Below are 25,610 nucleotides of genomic sequence, written 5' to 3' on the forward strand. Positions count from 1 at the left end.
GTTCCTAACGCTATGTTCAAGACATATAATAGTGGTACTGAATGTAAGGGGGGAAATGCTTGAATTCAAAATAACCCATAAAATTATTTTAATATATATTTTCAAAGCACCTCCAGAGGCTCCTCTACTCACATATCATATAAATCACTGTAGTGGATTCCTATGTCCCCACACGAAGACACATGTCTAGATTTTGCCTGCAGAGCAATTTGCTCTGGCAGGTCAAATCTTCCTTTTTCCTGTGGCTCACACACACACACACACAAACTTATACACATGGACTTAGGGGAAGCATCATCAAGATCTTGATGAAACACAATGCTAGTGTTGTCTTCACCTAAAAAGACATACTTTCTCCTGCCTGAGAAATAGAGTTAATAGCACTTCCCTTCCTCCCCACCCCAGGTAGTAAGTAAGTAAAATGAGGGAGGTAACTATACAGATACACGCAGATGCTTAATGAATGTCTCTTCAGTCATGCATTCTTCTCTATAAATGATGTGGCTAAGAGGCCAGCTAACTGCCCTGGCCACCTGAAACTCAGTCCGTTCTCCTGGTTGGAGATTCATGCATTTATTCATATGTTTACAAAATATGTGGTGAGGACATACTACTAGGCTGAACCCTACAAATAGGGTGACTAACCAAACAGGAAGTCCTGCTCCCTCACCCCAGACTTTAGAATTTAATCCCCAGATACAGCCTTCCCTGTCCCTTCCTTGACTGATGGAACACGCGTTCATGGATGTTCATGTTTCCCATCTCAGGAACCATCTCCTGTCTCCTTTCTCCTTTCTCCCCATGAGATTCACAGCAGCTGAGACCACAAGGAAATCTGTGAGAAGGGAAGGCCATGCTGCTGCACCGGAATCCAGTCCTTGGCAGGACCAGTGCCAGCCAAACTCCAACTAACAGGAGACCAGTTGGGTCCTGGGAGTGTCTGTGACTAAAATATCAGCTTTGAGACAATGAGATTCTTCAAAGCCAAAACACCAGAAGCTAATTAGGATGTTTTTCAAACAACCTGTTGAAATGATAAAGAGCTTCAGAACAGTTGTCCTGGGAAAATCGGTGTGCATTTCCTACAGTCACTCCATTCACAGAGCCAGGGCGTTCCCCACACCAAATGAACCCCTGTGGAAAGTGAGATTGCAGGTGATCATAACAGATACACTCACATGCACTCATATAATGTGAGTTCCTCCAGGAGCTCAAAGCACTTTATAAACAGATAGGTAGCTAGATAGCAACCAATCATAGCAAGTCATCAGAAGAATTGAATCTCCCACAGTCAGTCCAACAGGCTGCATGATATTATGGTTAATAAAAATGGTTTCATTTTTCTCTGTGCCACGATGGATCCAGTTGAAATAGATCTTATGGAAAATTAGAAAATCTTGTAATCACAATCTTCTGCATTAAAAACCTCATTCCATCTTCACTATCACTTTTGAACCTCATAACACTTTTTTAAAAAGGCAGACTGGGTATCATTACACCCAATGTAGCAAGGATAGAAATTGAGGTTTGAAGACAATAAAAAACGTCAATAGAAGTGCTCTACTTTTAAGAAGAAAGCAGCAAAAAAGAGGCATGATTAGTTCTGCTAAGACTGGAGCTTTCTCGCTTTCTGTGGTGTTTTCAAACAAATGTTTCTTTCTCCCTTAAAGAGTTTGAATCCTCAGGACCAACAAGTGGCACTAGCGCCTGTTGTAGAATTTCTTTAAAAAGCGTTTTTCATTTTTCACCTAAAAGACCATGCTTTTGTTTTGAGGACACTACACCATAGGATTGTGCATAAGGTGGCCCTTTTGTGTTAGTTTATGACATTGCAGAGCTGAAGAATGTTCACTGATTGACTTAAAAGGAGATAAGGAGCCTGGAGAAGAGATTCCAGTGGTAGAAGGTGGTTCTAAGACCCATGTTGGTGACAGTGTAAGGAGGAACCCTCAGCCTGCTTCTTCAGTCTGTAATTTATACTTTGATATTCTGTGTCACTACTTCAGTTGCTGCACTGATACATCTTTGTCTCTTTCTCTGCCTATTTAACTATTTTCCCACTTTCTTTAAGAGAACAGAATTCAGGCTGCCTGGGTTCAGCAGTTGAGCATCTGCCTTTGGCTAAGGGCATGATCCTGAGGTCCTGGGATCAAGTCTTGCATTGGGATCCCCACAGGGAGCCTGCTTCTCTCTCCCCTTGTGTCAGCTTCTCTTTATATGTCTTCCATGAATAAATAAATAAAATCTTTTAAAAAGAGAGAAAAAAATTCTTGTAAAGACAGCATATCCAGTAATCGCAAGTACTCATCAAATATTTGCCGTGATTGAATAACATGCTGACTCAAAGATAAGAGAATCCAAGAGGCTACTGTTTATATAGAGTACTTAATACATGCCAGGCTTTGTCTTCAGCATTTTACATGAATTAGCACATTTAATCTTCACAAAAGAAAATCTGTAAGGTTTTCAGTATTATTAGCATTATACCTATTTTACAAGTGGGGAAAGTGAGGAAAGTGAAGGCATTTGTCCAGGTTCACAGGGCTAGAAACATTAGTCTTGGATTTTGAAACCTAGAAGTCTGACTCTGCAAAGAAACTAAATGCTTGGGGGTTGAGGGGAGGAGAAGTGCATTTTGTTCAGTTGTTTTATTTTTAGCAGCTCTCCATATGGACAAAAGGAAGCTGTGTTCATTCCTTATTTCCAGGTTATCTAGCATGGCAACAAGAAAATAATTAAATTGTCTGTAAATCTTCAATGCGTTATGTGAAGGCAAGAAAGTCCTTGATGGCAGGAAGAACTTCCATAAGCATCTGACAGTTCCAGGCTGAGAGGTGGGGGCACCTGGATTCAGAAGGTTTTGTACTGGTTTAACCTGCCTGACCCAGGACATGCCTTGAGTCCCCCAAGTGATTGAAAGTATACATTCAAGTCATAATAACCCCTACTCTGATCTCATATGGAGTAATGATGTCAAGAAGACTCATACTGTTTTTAAAGATGCCAGAGAAGCCAGGAGGCAATGCCAGCCCACAGAGTCTCCTCGATATAGGCTCAGTGGATGGATCTGTAAATACCTGAATGATTCACCTTCCCCTGGTAAAAGATGCTAGCTTTTCAAAAAGAATCATATCCTTTAAGGAAATCTTGGGGAACACACACCTTTTTGTAATCAGAACAATCTTGAGCATTACCTCTGAGGAAGGCATTTATTTCATTTTCCCCCCAAAGAAATTAAAACATGATTACGGAGACAATCCCTGAGGAGGGATCGCTCTCTATAAGGCTGGGACAAGCCTCTCCAAGTCTGGGAAAGATTTGACACACAGCCACATACGCACATATTCTGATCGACTTGCATCCATTCTGAAAAGGAGTGTGTGATGGAAACCAAGTGTACCGAGGCCTTTTGCAAGAAAAACCTCCATTACCAGTACTTTCTCAGCCTTCCAAACATCTTGTACATAAAGCAGGAACCAAGCCATGTTCTATTACCTTATTTGAAAAGGTTCTGGGGCACCTGGGCAGCTCAGTGGGTTAAGGTTAAGCATCTGCTTGGCTCAGGTCACGGTCTCAGGGTCCTGGAATCAAGCCCCACATCAGGTTCCCTGCTCAGCAGAGCGTCTGCTTCTCCATCTTTCTGCTCATGCTTCTCTCTCTCTCTCTCTCTCTCTCAAATAAATAAATAATATCTTTAAAAATAATAGAAAGGTTCTGGCCCCCACTTAGCAAAGGCTCCTGTGCTCTCCCTATGTGACAAGACCAGTATGAGAAATCATTCTAAACTGTCCCCTATCCTTCTAGAGAGGGCCAGCAACAATCTTAGCACTGTTGACACACAAACTACTCAGAAACCACTCGTTACACTTTCCTATAAATGAAGTAAGAACAGTTTCTCTCTCTTTTTGTACACAGTTAAACTTGAAGGGTTGCGAGTGGCCATCAATTTTAACATCTCATGTTACAAATAAGGCAACAGTCCCAGTGAAGGGGCAAGGCTTGCAGGAATCGGGGACTGTCAGAAGTACTTCCTTTCTCTACTCCATACCACTCCTTTCTTTCTTATCTGCTTCCTCCAGGGTTTGGTCTCATTTCATTCACATTTATCATTTCTTCTGTCACTTTCCTTCTCTCCAGCTCTCTCTTTTCTTCTCTCTTTCTTCCGCAGAATTGAGTAAAACAAAAATGGAGCCCACTGAATGCCAGTCCGTCCTAAGAGAAAATAGGACAGAAATCTTTCCCTGGAAAGTCTCAGATGTAGGGTCCTTTGTTTTGGGGATGGAAAGAAGTAGAATCCGGAATGCCTCACCTTCCATAGTCAGATACCCGTGGTCTCTTCTCCTGGCCTTAATAACGGTGGTCATTTTAATGACAACACTAAAATGGCCGGGAGGGGGGGGGGCCTCAGTGGTTGAACATCTGCCTTTGGCTCAGGTCATGATCTTGGGGTCCTGGGATTGAGTCCCACATCAAGCTCTGCAAAGAGCCTGCTTCTCCCTCTGCCTGTGTCTCTGCCTCTCCTTTGTGTCTCTCGTGAATAAATAAATTAAATATTAAAAAAAAAACATAAATAATATGAAGTGAGGCCCAGACACAGGCTTTTGCTTCAAAAGCAAAGATAAAACTGGTGCAATGACAGTAATAGCAATTGCTACGTTTATTGAGCAGGTCTAGGTGTTAGACACTAAACTAGCTTCTTCCAATATATAATATAATTTAATCTTTACAAATTCATAAGTATGGATTTCATTCATCCCACTTTGTAGAATAAGAAAACCTACACACAGAGATCATAAGAATCTTGTGCAAGAATACTCAGCTTAGATATTTCTGGATCCAAGGGTTCTTATTTCTGGTGTTATAAGCAGCCTCCCTGCCTCCAAAACAAACAAGTACAGAAGCTTTAAAGGAACGAGTAGCTAGACTCAATATCCAAGCAAGTACAGACAAGAAACTAACGATTACAGAGGTCCTGCTATGCGCCAAGTGTTTCCAATGCAACACCAATGGAGGGATGGTTTGAAAGTCTTTGATTATCTCCCCCAACACACACCCACACTTCCCACCAGTGTGCTTGCATTGCGTAGTACAACAAAATGACTTTATCTCGAGCTTACATAAAGGACCAACCTACACCCTTAGGCAGGCAGTTTACCTGCCCCCAACAAATTTCCAGCCAGATTGTTGTCCTCAAACCTCCATTATACTGAAAATTCTGCAGGTAGCCCAAATGTATGTGTATAACCTACAAATACCAAGTGTATATATGTTGGATTTATGAAACTTCCATGTAGAAATCATGGAAACTATTGGTGGGTTCTGTAAACACCACAGTCTCTATGTTAATTCAATGTAATCCTGAGAATAGTGCCTTTTTTCATTTTATAGATGGGAAAACTAAAACCCAGAGAAGTAAGGTGATTTGCATGATGCCCTACAGCTAATAAATGGTAAGCAGAAATATGATTACAGATTCATCTAGCTCCAAAATTCATGCTTTATACATTTTTTCTTGGATCCTTATTTTAAAAAAACTCTGCTTTTTCTAAATTATAAAAGTAACATGTATTTATTTGCAGAAAATCTGGGAAACACTATTAAAAATAAAGATGAGAAAAAAATAAATTAAATTAAATAAAAATAAAAAAATAAAGATGGGAAAATGTTTCAATAACACCATAATCCAAACCAATAGCAATGTTTTAACAGTTTTCCTTCCAATTACATACTATTCAGTAACAGAATTTTATTGACTGATTTTTTCATTATATTGTATACATGAGCCCATGCAATTAAAAATTCCACTAAAACTTCTTTTTAAAATTTCTGTAGATACTTATAGATATATTCTATAGAGGAGATCCCTGGGTGGCTCAGAGGTTTGGTGCCTGCCTTTGGCCCAGGGTATGATCCTGGAGACCCGGGATCGAGTCCCACGACGGGCTCCCGGCATGGGGCCTGCTTCTCTCTCTGCCTGTGTCTCTGCCTCTCTCTCTCATAAATAAATAAATAAATAAACAAACAAATAAATAAATAAATAAATAATCTTTAAAAAAAGATATATTCTATAGAATATTCAACATATACATAGTTCATCAGCCTTCTTCCTTATTGTTGGACATTAGACCATGCCTGAATTTTAAAAATTATAATAGTACTAGGAAAAAAACCCTTAGTATATAAATCTTGGGCTGGTGATTTACTTAGGACTGATCTCCAAATATGAGAATGGGTGTTTTCTATTATTTCATGCTGCTTCTTCTCTTGAAATGAAGACCCTTCCCCCTCACCATTGCCAGTACACTACACCAGAAGCTCTCCTTATGCCTCATTTCTAAACCACTGAGTCAAGTTATTATCATATATGTCTAGACCTTAGGTTTGGAGAACGCAGGGCAAAAAGTCAGGAATCTGGAATCAGAAAGTCTGGATTCCTACACCAATTTACTTGTCACCAAAGTGCTTCTGGCATGTTCCCTGAGGTCTTCAGCTCATGTTTTCTTACCTGGAAAATAGAACACTAATAGTACCTCCCTCAAAAGATTGATATGAGGATTAAATCAGATATAGCACGTGGCAAGGTAAACCATCATGCGTTCTGGCAAACATCAGCTGCTGTTCGCTTTAGGAGTACAACATATTTGGACAGCTTTCAAGGAGAAAAAGAGAAAAACTAGTTTTCTGCTCATTGGCTTTTTTGGTAAACTTAAACCATTCTTTCAAAAATGGTTGTTTAAAAAAGAAGTTTTATGGGAAGCCTGGGTAGCTCAGCAGTTCAGCACCTGCCTTCAGCTCAGGGTGTGATCCCAGGGTCCTGGGATCAAGTCCTGCATCAGGCTCCCTATGGGGAGCCTGCTTCTCCCTCTGCCTGTGTTTCTGCGTCTCTCTGTATGTCTCTCATGAATAAATAAATAAAATCTTAAAAAAAAAAAAAGGTTTGAAAACCCTAGAGAGAAATAACAGCTGTCACAAATACTTCCCAAGTCCACCAAGCATTTGTGTCATCCTGGAGATTTTGAAAGCTTTTGCTCCCATGTGGAATTAACAAACCTAAATGTCTCCATCTACAGGCACACTAGAGAGCTCATGAACCCAACCCCACGGGGTAGCAGTGTAGGACAGCCCTGTGTCCTGGGCCTTGCCCCCACCCCCCCACCCCCACCCTGGGGCAGGCCACAACTTTTGGAGCTACTGTGATTGGCCCAGGCTCTTTCCTAAGAGACGTTTAATGCTGAAGGGGGATGCTGCTAAGACACCTGCCAGCAGAGAAAGGAGAAGGGAGGAGAGAAAGTTAGTGTCACCTCCCAGGGAAAAAAAGTGATCCTGCCTCTATCAGGCAGAAAAGATTCAAGACAGACAGAGAATTGAGAAGCTGGGGATATGTTTGCTGTCAAGTGTGTGAAGAGGTAACTAGGCTAAAAAAGAAGTTTTCTGGGCAGGCATCATACTACAGTGAAAAAGAAGGAAGGAAAAGAGTCATTTTATGATTGGTCAATTCAGAAATTTCAGGGATGCAGTGACAATGAAACTTGAAGACAAGCATGCGGAGAATAGGAGCCTTTAGGGAAGAGTCAGCCGTATCTAAGGGGATAAGCATCAAGGAAATGGGAAGAGGTGCCTCCTGCTTTGAGATGAGCTCAGATGTTGACCATGGATGCTGTTGTGTATCTTGGATTTTGCTTTGTTCTGTTTTGAAATAGAGACATTGTCTATTTTGCTTTTTTTTTTTTGAGAATAGTTGACACAGTGTTACATTAGTTAGTTTCAGGTGTACAACATAGTGATTCAATAACTCTATATATTATGTTATGCTCACCCACAAGTGTGGCTACCATCTGTCACTGTCTTTTAAGAAGAAAGTTAAAAATGGGTGAGTAAAATCTGGGGAAAAAATGTCTGTGACCAAGTAGAAATTTCTCAAACTCCTATAAGTGGGGTGTATAAAAGACAGACAACGATTCATCTAATAGGTATCAAAATGTTAATAACAATAATGAAAACCTACAATTATGGATGATGCTTTTTTAATCCAAATCATAGGATCAGCTCAGATGATGTGTTGGCAAAAATGTGGGCCTTCCATAACCTTGGAAATAACTGACAAACTCACTCAGCCTGAATAGCTGAGCTGATAAATCTGAAATTTGCTGATGATATGATCTCCCAAAAGTTAGGAAAAGACCATGATTCTGCATCCAACTCTAGCCAACAAGGAGGGATTGAGGAATAAGATAGAAACCATCAGAACTTTAGGGGGAATACCCATGCCACCTTAGAATTCATATATTAAGAATGAAAATCCTGAGCATGGTAAGCCATGTACCTTAGACTTTAGATAAACAAATCTAAAAATGTTCAGAGAAAAGATTCTTCCAAATGAAGATGGCTTGAGAAGGATGGGAGGCTCCAGAAGAATTCTGAGAAATGCAATAAATATTCCATTGCTGCTCAGAATTCAAGGAGCCTGAACTTTGGAACTGGTTATGTAAAGGTGGGAAAGTTACTGAAATTGCTCCTAGCCTCTACTTCATGATTTGTAAAATGAGAATGACCTTACTCATCTGACTGGTTTATGGTAAATGGGATGAATGCTTGTGAAGTGTTTAGCACAATGCCAGACACTTAATAAAATTTCACTAAATTGTACCTATTATCAATCTCACTAGCATCCTTAACTTCAGGGATGGGGTGATTATTTCCTGTTCACCACCAGTTTAGAAATTCTGATTCTATTTGGTGTCATCTGATTGGGATCAGAGGGGGCCTATGGTGGAGAAGCACGATGCTCTCTAGTGAAAGAGGGCAGAACATACAGCCAGATGCTTACTCTACAACTTCAGAGGTGTTTGCAGGGTGTGCCCTGAAAGGCAACTCTGGACCAAAGAAAGTTTAGTCTCTGTGTGCTGGCCCTGGACCCAAAGGCGTCCAGAGAGGGATACTTTTATTTATATGGAAACTCTTCTCCAAGCTTCCATTCTCCTCATAAAGGGTGAATAATGATAGCCTTTCTTGTAGGATCATTCACTCATTCATTCATGTAGTCAGCCATTCTAAAACCCTTGTTAAGAGTCTAGCCTAAGATTAAAAGTACAGGTTTGGGAACATCACAGGCTTGGCTTGTATCTGAGCTCTACTACTTACTAACAATGTCTTGAGGAGCTGTTGAAGTTCTTGGAGCATCGGCTCCCTTATCTAGAAAGTAAAGGTAATAATACTTTCATCTTCACCTTGTGAAAGTCTACAGTGCCTAAGGTGATTGGTACAGATTAAATACTGAAAAAATGGCAGTGCTTGTGTTTTATTATTACTTAGTTCTTCTGAGATGGGCTGTAATTTTCTCCAAAGAAAAGACCAGACAAATAAGTCCATGAAACAAAATGGGTACATCAGCTCCTGTTATTGTACATATGTGTATCTTACTGTTTGCAAACTATCTGATTTAAAACTAATGACACAGTGTGGCACCTGGGCGGTGCAGTTGGTTGAGCACTGGACTCTTGGTTTTGGCTCAGGTTGTGATCTCAAGATCATGGAATCAAGCCCCAAGTTGGGCTCCACATTAATCAGGGAGTCTCTTAGGACTCTCTCTTCCTCTCCGTCTACCCTCCCCCTTCCAAAAAAAAATGGATATAAATAAATCCTTAAAAAAAAAAAACTAATGATGCAGTGCTAAAATTACAGTCTAGGTCTAGTCTTCTTACCTGAGAAAAGTTCACTGGGGAAAAGCCAAGAACAGCCTGTAAGTCTAAGAAGGATTGATTATATAGTTAATAATATATTTATATTATGGGCTATTTTACAATTTTTGAAATGAGGCTAACAAAGCATTTGAAGGCAAGACATGAAACACTACTTGGCCACAAGTTTTATGTAAGGCAAGAGTAGAAAAGGAACAAATGCAATCTTGTGATGCATGCACATGAGCAGCATGTCCAGGACAACAACAACAAAAAAGTTAAGTATCCTCCTTATCTCTGGACAGCCACACTCTAAGAAGGACACTGAAAAACTCTAGTTCTTTCTTGTGTGGATAAAAGGCCAATATGACAGGGAAGGGATGACAAAAAATTAGAGGAAATACAGAAGTCCATTTCAGCTATTTGGAGGACTACCACGTGGATGACAGGAACATTGTGTGCAACTCCAAAAGGGTTCTATGGAGTCAACGGAGGGGAAGATGGGGCAGGAGGAGGCAAGATTTTCACAGAGGTAGAGTGATAACAGGATTCACATCAGGACTAAACACCTAGCCAGAATGGGCATCTCAGCTTAGCCTCTTTCTTCGCTTAGCACAATACTGGCACAGAGTATGGGCTCCATTAGCATCAGTGACTTTCATGGCATGAGGAGGAGGGGTTGGAGAGGAGAGGTAGCAAAAGAGAAAAGACAAAGGAGAGGAAGAGAAAGGGTCTTGAGTGCTGAGCTATGTCTTCCCCCTTCTTTCTCTTCTTCCATTACACATAGTGACACTGCCTTAGCACAGCATCCCTGTCCACCTCCAACCATCACAACAAAACCAACCAGATTCTAAGCCATTGATGAAAGGAAAGCAATAATCAGCAATAGTTGCATCTTCTCTGGGTTGTCAGAATTTCTTAAATAATCTGGTTCTCACTGGAATAATGGTTCAAGTAGAAAAACAGGTGGAGAGGTAGAAAGAAAGTGGTGCTGAGGTGCTAATAGGTGAAGAGAGGCCATTTCTCCATAAGGAGAAAGTGAAGAAAGCTAAACTGAAGAAGACTAAGCCAAAATGAAGGAGGAAGACCAGAGAAAATGTTGAAGACCTAAACAAGGCATTGACTCTAGAAATGGAAAAGAGGAGGTGGGTGCCAAGGATGTGTAAGAGACATAATCTATAATATGTGGAATAATATGTGGATTGACTGGGAATAATCAGGAAGAAGCAGCCTGGCTGACTTGTGGATATGCAGCATAGGGAACTAGGTGGCTATATCCATTACAGGGTAAGGAAGCCAGGAGGGTGAGCAGATTTGGGAGGAAGAGTGGAAAAAGAGAGAACTGGGGCTGGAGCTCAGCAGAAAGTATCAGAGAAAAAAATCTTGGTATAGGGAAAGCTTTCAAATTATGAAAGTTCTCAAACAATAGAATGAATTGCAGTGGAAAAAAATTACCATCTGCTTATTCCTTTGGGTGAAAGGGAATCTGGGTGACTTCAAGTGAATCTCCTCCATTCCAAAAAGGATGTCTCCCGGGATAAGGGCAAAGACCAAATTCTCCTTACAAACTGACCTATTCAGATCTCATGCTCTACCCAAAATATGAAGAGACTTGTTCTAGCCACTTGTTCTAGGCTTGGAGCACATGAGACCTGAGAAGGGTAAGCATAAGAGAAATGACCCAAAGATTTGGGAATTGAGTATGTGGTTGGATGTTGACTATTCTGGTGAGGTTTTCTAGGTGAGTAAATCAAAGTTCATGTTCTTATTATCTTGTTTTGTGACTGTGTATACAAACACACACACACACATTCATTCTCTATTGGTGTTTTCTTTCCTGAATTTTGGGAAATTTCAGCATTTAACCTCAGTTAAACAAAATATAATATTTTTTAAATGCGGCCACTTAATGATTTATTTATTTGGTCTGATTTCCAAAGCCTAAGGTCTTAGCCACTAAGCTAGATCCTCAATAAGGTTTTAGAATGAGTAAAGAAATTAATTAACCCTTTGGACAGAATAGGCAGCATATTATACACATTTAGGAAAAAAACTGAGGCTAGAGAAATTAAGTAATTTGCCCAATATAAAGCAGCTTACTCTGCTGCTGTCCTGTGCACTGTACCTTAATGTGAATTAGGATGGAACACTTCTTGGCTGATAGCAGCACAAGATTTGGCAAACAGAATTCTTACTGGATTTCAGCCCATACATTCGCTCTTGGCTGGGTGCCTTTGTGCAGGGCACAACCTCTCAACAGTACTTAAGTTTGTAAAGGCAAGACTTTGTCTCAGGCCTTCTGATTTTCCATACTCTTCTCTTCCTGTAAAGATCATACTGCTTTTACAGTAAAGCACATTTCTCCATCCCCCATCAAATAATAGCAAAAAGTTAGTAGGATTTCTAAGCTATTTGTGAAAGCAAAGTAATAGTCATATCTTTCCTTTGTTGCTACTGTTTTGGAAATAGCTCTTGGATGAGTATTGGTACAAATTTATGAATGGATTAAGGAGTAGGGATTGTGGTTGAGAAAGGAGTCAAAAGGCTACAGATGAAAAGGGAAATGCTGGGTAAGAAAAAGATGGTAGTTCTTAAGACCTGTATCCTCTGAGCTCAACTCTATTGAGTGCTCCCAACTTTCTCCTTGTTAGAAAAATTTTATATTAATCTTTTCATTCATCCTCGCCCTGATTTATCAAGCATCCATTGATCACATGCCATATTCCAGGCAGAGTGAAACAGTAGGTATCAATAGTACATGGTCTTAGTCTTCAAAAACTCTAAAATACTTAGGAATACATTTACCCAAAAAGGTGAAATATCCACACACAGGAAACTACAAGACATTAATGAAATAAATTGAAGAAGATACAAATAAATGGAAGGATATTATGTCCTCATGGGTTGGAAGAATTAATATTGTTAAAATGTCTGTACTACCCAGTGCAATCTACAGGTTCAATGCAATCTCTATCAGAATTCCAATGATATTTTTTATAGAAATAGAATCCTAAATTTTCCATGGAACCAGAAAAGACCCCAAATAGCCAAAGCAATCTTGAGAAATAACAAAGCTGGAGGAAGAGTGGAGAGAGAGAGAGAGAGAGAGAGAGAGAGAGAACTGGGGCTGGAGCTCAGCTCCCTGATTTCAATACGTACTACAAAGCTATAGTAATAAAAACTGTATGGTATTGGCAAAAAAAAAAAAAAAAAACACACACCCATTGATAATGAAACAGAATAGAGAACCTGGCAATAAACTCACACGTATATGGACAATTAATTATGACAAAGAATCCAAGAATTTTGGGGAAAGGATAGTCTCTTCAATAAAATGGTGTTGGGATAAACTGGATAGTCACATGCAAATGAATGAAACTGAACCACCATCTTGCACCATACACAAAAATTAAAAATGGATTAAAGATGAACATAAGACCTGAATCATCAGGGAAATACAAATTAAAACCTCAATGAAAGATCACCTCACTCCTGTTAGAATGGTTATTGTCAAAAGACAAGAAATAACAAGTGTTGGTGAAGATGTGAAGAAAAGGGAACACTTGTACTTTATTGGTAGGAATGTAATTTGTGCAGCCACTCTGGAAAATAGTATAAAGACTCCTCAAAAAAATTAAAAATAGGACTATTACATGATCTAGCAATTCCACTGTATTTATCTGAAGAAAATGAAAACACTAATTCAAAAAGATATCTGCTCCCTTAAGCTCATAACAGTATTACATACAATTGCCAAGACATAGGAACAACTTAAGTCTCCAATGACAGATGAATGAATAAAGAAAATGTGATATACTACTCAGCCATTAAAAAAGAATGAAATCTTTCCATTTACAACAACATGGATGGACCTTGAAGACATTATACTAAATGAAATACATCAGAGAAAGACAAATACCTTATGATCTCATTTATATGTGGAATCTAAAAAAGAAAACAAATAATCAAACTCATAGATACAAAAAAAAAAAAAAAAAAAAAAAAACCAGATTGGCAGTTACCAGAGACAGGAAGTATGGGGTTGGAGAAAAGGGTGAAAGGGTTCAAAAGTACAAGCTTCCAGTTACAATAAATAAATCATGGGGATGTAATATATAGCATGGTGACTATAGTCAACAACACCATATTTTACATTTGAAAATTTCTGAGAGATTAAATCTTAAAAGTTATCATCACAAGAAAAAAATTTTGGTAACTAAGGTGACAGATGTTAACTAGACTTATTATGGTGATCATCTTGCAATGCATACAAATATCAAATCATTCTGTTGTACACCTATAACTAATTTTATATGTCAAGTATACTTCAATGAAAAAAAAGAAAAACACAAAGACCATGAGAGAAGGAATAAGTTCACAGTTTCGTTACAATGTAATTTGAAAAGTTATATGAGCTGTGGGAGCCCAGAGATCATAAATAACTTTCCTAGTGAGAGGAGAGGCAATATTTGATCTGAATATGGAAAGGTGAGGCATTTTTATAGAGAGAAAATGGAGGAAGGCAGTCAAGGCAAAGAAACAGATGTGCAAAGCTTCAGAACAACAGAGACATGGAGTATTTATTGAATGGGGAGAGGTCTGGTGGACAAGATGGTTCATGAAGGGTAATGGTGACTGGTAAGTCTGGAGAGGTAGGTTGGAGCCAGAGGCAGTGATTCAGGGGATTAAAACCTAATGTGGAGAGATGATATCTGCCCAGCAGATACATACTGATTTTAGCATCATCCCTAAACAATCTGGCATCATTTATCTCTTGAGAGGCCTTTCAGAAAAAGAATTCTACATGTTAAGGCTAGAATAAACTATTACAGCTTCATGGCTTTAAAGTCACAAAGCTTCTAGTTCAAATCCTGGCTCTATTATTTACCTATTTATTGTGGCATTTTGGAGATGTTTCTCTCCTCTGAGAGATTTGGTATCTTTATGTTTACGACAGAAACAAGGGAACCTCACAGAACTGAGGTGTTGACTATGAATTGTCCCATAGAGTGCCTTGCACATAGGATACATGCAACAGATGTTGGCACTATCCCCTCTCCCCATCCTTTTACCCTCTCTCCTTCCTTTAGCAGGATTATACTTGCTCAAGAGTGTTAATAACATAGCCTATTTTTACAGGTCTTTCAAATAGAGAACTTCATGACTTACACAATATACAGCTTCTATTAGGAAATTCTTTTAAATACCCTAAGACTGCCTAAACTCCTTTGTTGTACTACTCAACAGAACAATGAAAAGAGTCTACATAGCAGGACAATGCCTACTATTCTGGAAAGATTTGTAGGTCTTCAGGTTCTGTTATCACAGTATTGCCTGCAAATCTTTCTGGGAATCAGAAAAAAAAACAATGAGCTCAGAAAAACATTATTGTTGGCTCATTGTTCTAGGACTCTGCATGACTGCTTAAAGTAAAGTAAAATTTCAATGGCTTACCTTTCTCCTACACACTTACCTTGATCCATTAGAATGTTTTCCATCCTAATCTGCTCCTGTAAAACAAGTAGGATGATTTTTCACTGGATAATCCCAAAATACTTTAATCACCTTAATCACTGAATGGCTCTCTTCCTGGTTGGGGGAATTAAGTTTTAGACTTGTAGAATGTGACAGTTAAAAAATACCTTTGAGATCATATAGTGTAGCATTTCCCAAGGGAGTCAGAGTAAGTGTACAGAAGCAGAATGGACAGTAGAGCCCGGACTGGTTCTAGAAAATACAAAGCCCTTTTTACATCATTGAATCTAGAGACCCTATGTGTCCCCAAAGCCACAATAGCAGAAAGACTAGCATCTACCTCTTGGAGAATCCTCCTTCCCCAAAAACTGTTTAAATCCCTGGGATGTAAGAGAACATCTCTTACTTCCAAATATAAGCAGGATATAGGAACCACCACTGCTTCTCATAGCCTCTATAGGGTGCTGTTTAACACGATGGGAAAAAAACACAGTTGGTCACCTCTATTCTATGCCTGGCTGTCACAAGCCCTTGTAGAGATTGTCCAAGCATTTTTTTTTTTTTTAGAAAATGTGATGCGACCCCTTCTGTGCCAAACTGTGCCAAGAGCATGCTACTTTAGACAGCCCAGACCTCAGGGCTGTGCTCCCACGCTCTCTTGTTCATTTGTCCTACGCTGCCATTATCAACTTTACCTGTCCTTTTATAGAAATAATTTAGTCCCAAGGACTCATTCCTCTTGGCTTTGGCCAAGAACCAAGAGGGAGATTTGATGGGAAATGGGATTTTCATGATTAGCCATGCTTACTGCATGCCTCAGATAGTGTGAGCAACGTCCACCAAACCCGATGTTGGGCTTTAAAGAGTCATCATGGCTCATTAATTCAAGCCAACTGCTTCTTCTGATGCTTAATAAGATAAAGAGTGATCTCTTTCAATGTTCAGGAATGTCCTGGCAGTGTTGGGCTTGCCTCATGAAGCAGTGCATTAAGTAGGTGGATCTCCAGCATGAGGCTTTCATAGAGGATTTCCAAGGGTAGTTTTGATTATTTAACTTGAAATACCCTCCTGGAGTTAGAAAAAATCCTCTGTAACAGAGTCTACTGATTCCCAAGATGGGTACAGGATGAGGTCCTGGAGGGGATTATTCTGTAGGTAAGTGTGTGCTTCCTAAGCCTCTAGCAATTCTCTCTAATTTACAGGATGTCTTCAGAGCCATGAACTTGGACTTTGACATTGTAAAATTATACCTTAAGTCACTGTTCATTGGAGAGCTTGCCCCAAAAGAGCCTAGCCAGGAGAGAAACAAAAAAGTGAGTGAAGTCTCAGGACTTCACAGGAGCATGTGGAGGGACGGGGACAAGAGCCAGTTGACTCTTTCCAGATATATCCAAGAACTGATCATTTTCAGTGAGACCCAGCCTGTCATGCCTGGGTGAGCCTGCAATAGCATGAATGAGTAGATTCTGCATATTTCAAAGCAATGTCATCCTCCTTAGACCTCTATGTAAGAAAGGAATGAAATTTTTGGTCCTGTACCAAACTAATTCCACGTCTCTAAGTACCTACTTCATGTCAGGCAATGAACACATAAAAATTTTTTCCAGTGGCTGCTTGTAACTGTTAGATGTCTGGATCTATGTTCTTTGCAAAAGTAAGTTCCATAAGAGCAGTGAATATCTGTATTTTTCTTATCCTTGGGCCCTCAAGAACCCACCTGCATAGAATCAGACATGTAGTAGGGACTCCATAAATAGCTACTGAATGAAAGATGTGAATATATCCTAACAACAACCCTTCTTAAATTTGGTGAAGTTATAGTCTAGGAGGAATAAATTACTTTCTGGAAGTCCCACAGTTGATGTGTCAAAGAACTGGGACTCCAAGTTACTTCTTTCTGGCCCAACCCCTTAGGTAATCCCAAGGAAGGGTGTCACTCTTTCTTTCTCTAATATTTTGGCTTCCTGCAATACTGTCTTTTAAAGGACAGAGTCTCTGTAAGATTAAACATTCAGTGGGATGATTTTACCTAAAGCTTAGAGGGATTTTAACTATATAATTGAGCTTTTTATTTTTTGCAACTTTTTTGTTAAAACTGCTCAGATTCTGTGTAATTCAGAAATAATTTGTACCAAGTACTGGTCTACATATCACTATGAGGAGGATATAATAAGGATAATGTTTCTGCTTTAAGAAATGAGGAAATAGGGACGCCTGGGTGGCTCAGTGGTTGAGCGTCCGCCTTCAGCTCAGGGTGTGATCCCAGGGTTCTGGGATCGAGTCCTGCATCAGGCTCCCTGCAAGGAGCCTGCTTCTAACATCTACCTATGTCTCTGCCTCTCTCTGTGTCTCTCATGAATAAATAAATAAAATCTTTTTTAAAAAAGAAATGAGGAAACAAACTCACCAAGGAATAGGCAGAAACTGAGAACACAGAACTGATTTGGTGCAGACCTCAGATGAACACTTTATACTCACCCTTCAGGTTCACTTGCATCCTGCACAGCTGTGTGTCAGGACACACAGCCCTGTATTTGGCAGCAAGGGCTCTGAGGCTGCGTGCTTGGACTCACAGACCATCCCTGCCACAGGTTACCAAAACTCTCCATGACTTGGTTTCTGTCTCTTTGTAAAATAGCAACAACAGTAGCACCAACCTCCTATGAGATATTGGGGGATTAGGGAAAGAGTTAAAGGCACTTCAAGTCCTTAGCACTGTGTCTGGAACATAGTAAATGCTCAATAAATTTTAGATGCTATTGTTATAAACTCAGTGGTAGCACCAGCAATTGAAAAACATCCAGATATGTCACCACTATTTAGAACAAGAGGCTCTAGATTTAAAAAGAGAAAGTGACACAAAGCTTGTTTTTCCTAAAATTTTCTCAAAGAAAAAGAAAATCCCACTAATGGTTGAGAGCTGTAAGACAATCCTTCATTATCTAAAGGAGTATTGGTCTCTGGGGGTAAAAGTCTGCTGTAAATTTTCTTTAGTACATCTATATGGATACACAAATATACATATTCGTATGTGTGTAAAACACACATATACTCAGATATGCACATATAGGCAATTTCAAAATGAAAATGTTTGTTTCCTGTATTTTGTTCATACTGCAAATGTCTCTCCTTTCATGTATCTGAACAATCCTTCTCTCTTTCTTATACTCAGGTCACTGTGTCCACTGTCCTTGTTTCAAACCCATTAGTCATTAAGCTAAGAGACAGCTCTTCCCAGCACTTGCACTGACTCTCCAGTCTGCTCGGCAAGCTGGTAAACCAATGTAACCTTGTACTTACACACACACGTACACATGTTACACAGACGCAGACCAGGACCCACACACAGCAGCAGACACACACTAATGCCACCAGAGATCACAGGAAAGTCATCCTTTAAGTTAATCTAAGTGAACTGTATTTTCCTATGTTCATCCTCTTTAATGAATGAGCCCTTCGCACATACTAAACTGCTGATTATGTAGAAAATTCTGTGTAAACTGTACCCCTAAGGATAATAACACAGATCCATCTAGACAACGTGTCTCCCCAAAGCATAATCCAAAGACCAAACAACACCTAAAACAATATTGATGGTTTAAAAGGCAACTATCAGAAATGCCTGGGTGATTCAATCAGTTAAGCATCTGAGTTTATCTCAGGTCACAATCCCTGGGTTCTGGAATGGAGTCCTGCATTGGGTTCCCTGCTCCACAGGGATCCTGTTTTTCTCTCTCTCTCTCTCTCTGCCCCTCCCCCCCCCACTTGTGCTCACTTTCTCTTCCTCTCTCTCTTCTGTCTCAAGTAAATAATTTTTTTAAAAAATAAAGGACTAAATAAATAAAAGGCAACTGTTAGACACAAAAACCACACCCCTCAAAAAAAAAAATAACCCATTCTGAGTTCCAAAACAGTTTGAGGACAGTTTATAAATCACTACTCATCTTTCTCTTCTCCTGGAAAAAATATATATATATTATCATAACCCTTTTAAAAGGTTTTGTTGAAAAAATAAAATAAAATAAATAAAATAAAATAAAAGGTTTTGTTTGTTCATGGTTTTATGTTTTTAATTTTTCCCAATTAAACATATTAATATCAATAAATTTTTATTCATTAAATGAAGGTATGAATAAAAGAGATCATTCATTGTGTTCATTTGTGTTCCCTGAGGGAATTAATTCCTTCTCTGAATATTCATTTCTCAGTCCCAGTTGGTGGAAGATTTCCAAGAATTGCGAAGAACATTAGAGTCCATGAACATGTTCAAGGCCAACCTGGTGTTCTTCCTTCACTTGGCCCAGATCTAGATTTTGAAGACCCTAGCTTGACTAATGATGTGGCATTTTGGCAACGGCTGGCTTGTGACAATATTCATTTCCTTCTTTCTCACAATTTCCCAGGTTAAGTAGGTAGCCTAAGCGCAGGCAGTGGCCTACAGTGAAGGCTCAGACTGTTTCCTTCTCTGTTTAGATTGGCACCATCTGCTGCCTGACACTTTCCAGCAAGCTACCCATCCATGTCTGACACTAGCAAGTTACCACACTTTGCCAGACCACAGTTTATTTGTCTTTAAAATGGGGATAATAATTGCTTATGGAAATATTTTGGACTGAAAAATTAATGTTTAAAACACCTAGTGCAGTGACTGGCACATAGGAAATATTCAATGTATGACAGATGCTACTCTTCACCCAATTTCTACATACCAGCTCAGTAACTGGAGTCCTTTGTCGGCCGTGTAACACTCTCTTCTATCCTGTATTCATCTTCCAACCAACAAAAAGAGAGAGAGAAGCAAATCAAGAAAGAGACTCTTAACTGCAGAGAACACACTGATGGTTATCACAGGGGAGGGGGCTAGAGATGGGTTAAATAGGTCATGGGGATTAAGAAGGGCATTTGTGATGAACACTGAGGGGGGATATATGCAAGGGTTGAATCACATTATACACCTGAAACTAATATTATACTGAACAAGCACATGCTATTGAAGTAGAAAGAGGCATTTGATTCTCATTGAAATATCTGTGGAAGGTTTTATGGGAAATTAATAATGTTAATTCCAGAAGTCTATGCCAATTTTTCTTCTTGAAAAGTCAACTTGCTTTTATTGAAAAGCAATTCTTTTGGAAACTGAAAAGGAAACAAACATTTGTTTGGTGCTTAGCATAAGCTAGACACTTTGTAAGTATTTAAGTTGCCCAACAGTCCATGAGTAAAGTATTAGGTCTTATCAGATGAAGAGCTGAGGTTCAGAGCTACTGAGTAAATTGCTCAGATCCAAGCAACATATACATGATGAAGAATGGTTGAGAATCCAAATGTGCCTGACTCCAAAGGCCATACTCTTTCTACTTCTCACTGGAAGATTCTGACAGTGGCAAGGAAAATGTTCTAGGCTGTAAGAATCCCATGGACAAAGGAACACAAGAGAAAAGAATGCAACATGTGGGGAATAGAAAGTGAATATGGCTTAGGGTCAAATGAGATCTCCCACCATCCCTCTCCAAGGGGCTCCTGAGTGTACAAGCAGACTTATTTATTAATATCTTCTTGACCACCCCCTCAATTTCTCTAACAATAACTTCTCTCTTCTAGGGTCAGAGTTCATTTCTACAGCATGACCTGGGACATCTTTCCATGTTTACAAAGTCCAACTGGAACCGCCTAATGTAGAAATTTGTGACGAATGAGGGCAGCCACATTGTCCTATAACGCCACTGCAATGTAGCACCTAGCAGAGTTCCTGGCACATAGTAGGCTTTCAATAGCATTTGTTGAGTGGATGGATGGATGGATGGATGGATGGATGGGTGAACCAAGGTAACAGTACAGGAGTGCTAAGAGTGGGTTCTAGCCCAGACTCTGATAAGGCTCCCTGCATGATCTTGACTGAGTCATATTCTATCTCTGCCTCTCCATATTCTCATCTCTAATATTAGAACTTAAACTGGATCTCTGCTTTTCTATGACATTCTAGGATTCAGAGACTATGTACTCTGGCTTACAAGGAGGGACGTGCCTTTGAGCCTTCCACTAAGCCAAATCTTGCATTCCAGCCAGGTCACTTAGGAAAAACTCATAAGCACTGACTCAGAGCCTATTTGCTTTGCCTTAGCACAGTGGTTTTATATTGAACTGAAAGGTACTTAAAATCACAGGTCTTATGAACCCTCTTTCTGGTTGAGTAAAATAAGTTTAAGTAGATTAAATAGCACAGAGTTGGATCTGGATTCATATTAGAATTATGTCTGTTACTCAAAATGGTTAGAATGAATAATGTATTGTCATTTTATGTGACAAGTCACTTAACTGGAAAGTTCCTGTAGGTACACTGTTCTGCCTTCCATCCACCAGTGCTAGATTAACAAAGTGTTTCTGTATTCACTCAGAAATCTTTACCACAGAATAAAAGCAAAGACAGTTTCTTCTGTCCTGGTGAGAATTAGGGAATGGGCGCTTCCACTCTCTCTCCCCTGTTTTGAGGAAGTCAGAGGAAAAAGGAGACTCATGCACTTTGGTGGTAATTGACAGTTGACTTGGTGCCAGTATATGTAATATTTCAAGCTCCATCCTTGCTGGTGTTTTTAAAAAGTCACTGCTTTTCCATTGGTCCAAATTTGTACACTGCTGTCTCTCTGTAAATTGTGTTGCCAGAAACAATCTTGCACTAGTTGAAATGAATATAACCTTGATGACTCATGAACGGAGTAAGTAAATGGGAAATGTTCTAAAAGCAAATCGAGTGTACTCTGCCTTTTTGCAAGAAAAACCAGCAACTCATGAGCAAAATGAACAGGGAGATACAGGAAATAAGGAGAAAAAACTATCTGTGGGAAGGAAAGGCGGGTAGGAGGAAGGTAACAAAGAAAATTATAAGCAGCAATATCTTTACCTATGTACATCACAATTTTAAATTTCAAAACTTGATTTCATATCAATTTACCCTCCCCCTGGAAAAACACAGAGGGTTTGGTATGTTTTTTTGTTTTGTTTTGTTTTGTTTTGTTTTTTTAATTTTCATTCACTCACTGCACTAGTAAATGTGTATGTCTGGTCTTCATAGTGCTTGTGCAATAAAAGAGCCCTTCTGAAAGCACACCGCCAAATATCTGCACACATTTTGGACTTCTGTGCAATACCAAAATCCAAATGAACTCCCTGTAGCATATCTTTCAACTCCCTTTCCCAACACTCAGCATGTACAGTTTGAAAACTATAAGAATCAAGTATATTATAGAGACAAAGACACAAAATATTTGATACTAAGACCTGCCTTGAAAATCTGGCCTATCTTGTTTCCACGACTACGTCTGAAAATAATTTGAGGGGACGACTGTCAAGTATGTTATTTTCTGTAATCCTCTTCTTATCTATTTCACAGATGGGGAAATTGCCCATGGCTACACACACCCAGTAGTAGGGATTTGAATTCAGGCCAAAAAAGCTTCATAGAAGCTTTGGAATCCAAGGCTTGGATTCTTTGTACTGCACCAAGAAAGGATCTCACTTGGAAATGAGAAATGACTTAAGATGGTTTCTAGATGGAATTTGGTGCGGGGCAGCCTATTTCCGTGTGGCTGATAATCTTTACTTCCCCATGGATCAGTCTATCCCTTGGTTCCAGTAATTGTGGCTTCCAGACCCAGGAGTGAGGGTAGAGCCAGCAGCTTTAGATTATACCCATAATTACTCTGACCATTGTTCTAAGTTCCAGAACTTTGAGCTGTCAAGATCTGTTCCCTAACCTATCATGGATCAAAACTTATCTCTCCTTTTACCAATTTCCACAGATAGTCATTGACTGCAGAGGTACAGTAAGCTGATGGAAGAAACCAAAATGTTGGCTCTTAAAGGATTTAATTAGCAAAGTGAATCATTGCTTATCACAGTGTCCGTTTGTGTTTATTGCTCCCATTATGTTGTATATTTTTTAAGTGTGGGAACCCCATTTTATCATGTCTGACTTTATATTCCAAATGCTCGACTCAGTGTCTGATGCATAGGATGTACTTCAAAATAAATAATGGATGGGTAAATAAAGGAGCAAATGCATAGCAGTAAGAGTTAGCAGGTGGTATGCAGTTTGATGGGAGAAGTGCAGAGTGCAATGGAGCCCTAGAAGGGGGAATAAAAATTGATGAGTACACATTGAATTTGACATATCATGAGCCATCCAAAGTGCTGCCCTTTCAAGCATGAGATTAGAGGGAGAGATCTGTGATGAAGAGAGTTTCCACTATAAGTATGGTAGGGAGTGTTAGAGGTGAATAGAGAATGTTTCTCCTGATGGATGGGGACAGGAAGAGTTTGCTAATAGAGGACTCCACCATAAGGACCATGGAAAGACATGTTAACCCTTTAGATGTTCAAATATCTACATGAGATGTACAGTGTCTAGACCAGCATAGTCCAACAGAAGTATAAAGTAGGCCACATTACAATGACACAAATAATTTTAAATTTTCTAATAGCCACATTTTAACAAGTAACTTTATTACCCCATATATATTCAAAATATCATTTCAACATGTAACCAATATAAAAATCATTACCATTAAGATGGTAATTTGCACTCCTTTTTTCATCCTGAGTCTCAAAATCCATTATTATACACTTACAGCCCATCTTAATTGGACTGGTCATACTGCAAGTGCTCAATAAGCAGCATGTGGCTCACGTCTACTGTATTGAACAGTGAAGATATAAAACATTTATAGGCCAGTTATCAAGAGAGGTCAAATATGCAATAAAAAACAAATGCTCTTTATTCTTCTGTAGTGAAAGAGGAGAAATTGAATATCTCAATATGCCAGCATTTTATATACATCATCTCATGTCTCCCTAAACAACTCATGGAGGTAAATGTCATCATATTACATTTATTAAAGATGAAATAGAGCCTCAAAGAGGGTGAAATTTACCCAAACCACACAGCAGTATTTATACATCCAGTATATGAAAACACATCAATATGCTTCCAAATCTTCACTCTATTAAAACCTCCAGACTGTCATTGAGAGAGAAGATATCACAAAAACCTAATCAGAGATGTTTTGAGCTTGGCATCAATTCAAATATTTTTATTCTAGTTTATTTTTATATGAGAGCGTTGAAGCCTGAACATGCAATAATTTTTATATGAGAACATTGAAGCCAAGCCCCTCTAAGAGATCATTTCAGATCCACGATTCTTTGAAATACTTTAATAGTAGGATTTCTAGCACCATTTTTCCCCCAGAGCTAATTAAAATTTTAGAGCTGAGTTTTCTTCATTTATAAAATAAGAAATCTCTCTGCCCTACCTACCTTCAGAATTTTTTAAAATGAGGACCTCCCCTAAAGAAAGAGGGATGGGAAAACATTTCATTGCAACAGGCTTTTATGAAATTTCATGATCAGGAATTATGTTAGTCTGAATTTGTGTTCCTGGATCTCATAATTATTTCTTTATAGGTTTTGAAAGCCAGTGAGTCATTCCGTGGCCCAAGGGCAAGTTCAAGAGGCTCAGATATCTTACTTTGACTTTAGAGATGCATGTTGAAAGCTCTGATAGAGAAGGACATTTCAGGAGAGAAATCTCACAACTAATGAACCCGTTCTTCTCCTCAGGGCCTATCAGCAAAATGGTGGAATCACAGACACTTCCAACATCACATAAAAACAAACACCTACCCCAAAGACCCAGATTTTGATGTAGGCCCACTTTTCCTGGTTGGAGACTCACAGCCTGTCAAGGTAGGTTTAGAATTCCTGAACATGTGAGAAATATTCCTGGAAGTGGTTCCTGGAAATACCTATGGTCTTGTCCAGGAAAAATCAAGATGGGGATTCCCATTTCAAGCACGTTCTCAGAGTATGTCTCCTTTTAAGTTCAGAACATAGACATGAGATAACAGAATCTGGGGTTGTATGGATAGAAGGAGATGTGGAACATGAGATTCTATGACCCTAAAGGACATCCAGCCAACCTCCTACAATAGGAAATATGATAACCATATCACTCTGCATGAACAATTCTGGTGACAGACAGATCCCTGCCATCACTACTACCTCTGAGGAAACACAAAATTAGTGTTAGTGAAACCAGATGACTAAGGTTGGAAACCAGATGACCAAGTTTAATGAGGATATGAAGACATTCGCTCAAAGAAAATATGTCAGTACATTCAGTAAGCATTTAATCACAAATATCTGAATAACTAGTTATCTCAACTAATTCTAGTTCAGTTAGAAAAGGCTATTCTGGTATTTTTAGTTTATGTTCATTTGGTTCTTTTATACATGAACCACGGTCCAAATGTTTTGTAAGACACAGAGATCTCACCTTGAATTTGCACTTCCTAAACAATAGAAAAAGGAGAGAAAAAGACAATTCCAGAATTTCTCAGTTGTTGGTTGTTTTTGTTTTTGTTTCTTAATGTCAACTTAAAATCATCATGTGAAGGATTTTTA

At 39.1% G+C, this 25,610-nt stretch overlaps 2 long non-coding RNA genes across 2 annotated transcripts in view; both read right to left on the reverse strand.

Annotated features, from left to right (window-relative positions):
- LOC144293378 (uncharacterized) overlaps positions 1 to 18,799 on the reverse strand; it is a 38,431-nt gene extending 19,632 nt beyond the window's left edge. Inside the window, exons 1-3 of the long non-coding RNA XR_013360658.1 lie at positions 18,659 to 18,799; positions 17,631 to 17,812; positions 15,151 to 15,187 (exon numbers count right to left, since the gene is read on the reverse strand). This is a non-coding gene — a long non-coding RNA (uncharacterized LOC144293378). The remainder of the gene's footprint in view (positions 1 to 15,150; positions 15,188 to 17,630; positions 17,813 to 18,658) is intronic.
- Positions 1 to 25,610, reverse strand: part of LOC144293382 (uncharacterized) — a 324,951-nt gene that overhangs the window by 226,117 nt on the left and 73,224 nt on the right. The gene's annotated exons all lie outside the window — the stretch shown is intronic.

The sequence above is a fragment of the Canis aureus genome, chromosome 21, assembly GCF_053574225.1.
Source record: "Canis aureus isolate CA01 chromosome 21, VMU_Caureus_v.1.0, whole genome shotgun sequence".
NCBI lineage: Eukaryota > Metazoa > Chordata > Mammalia > Carnivora > Canidae > Canis > Canis aureus.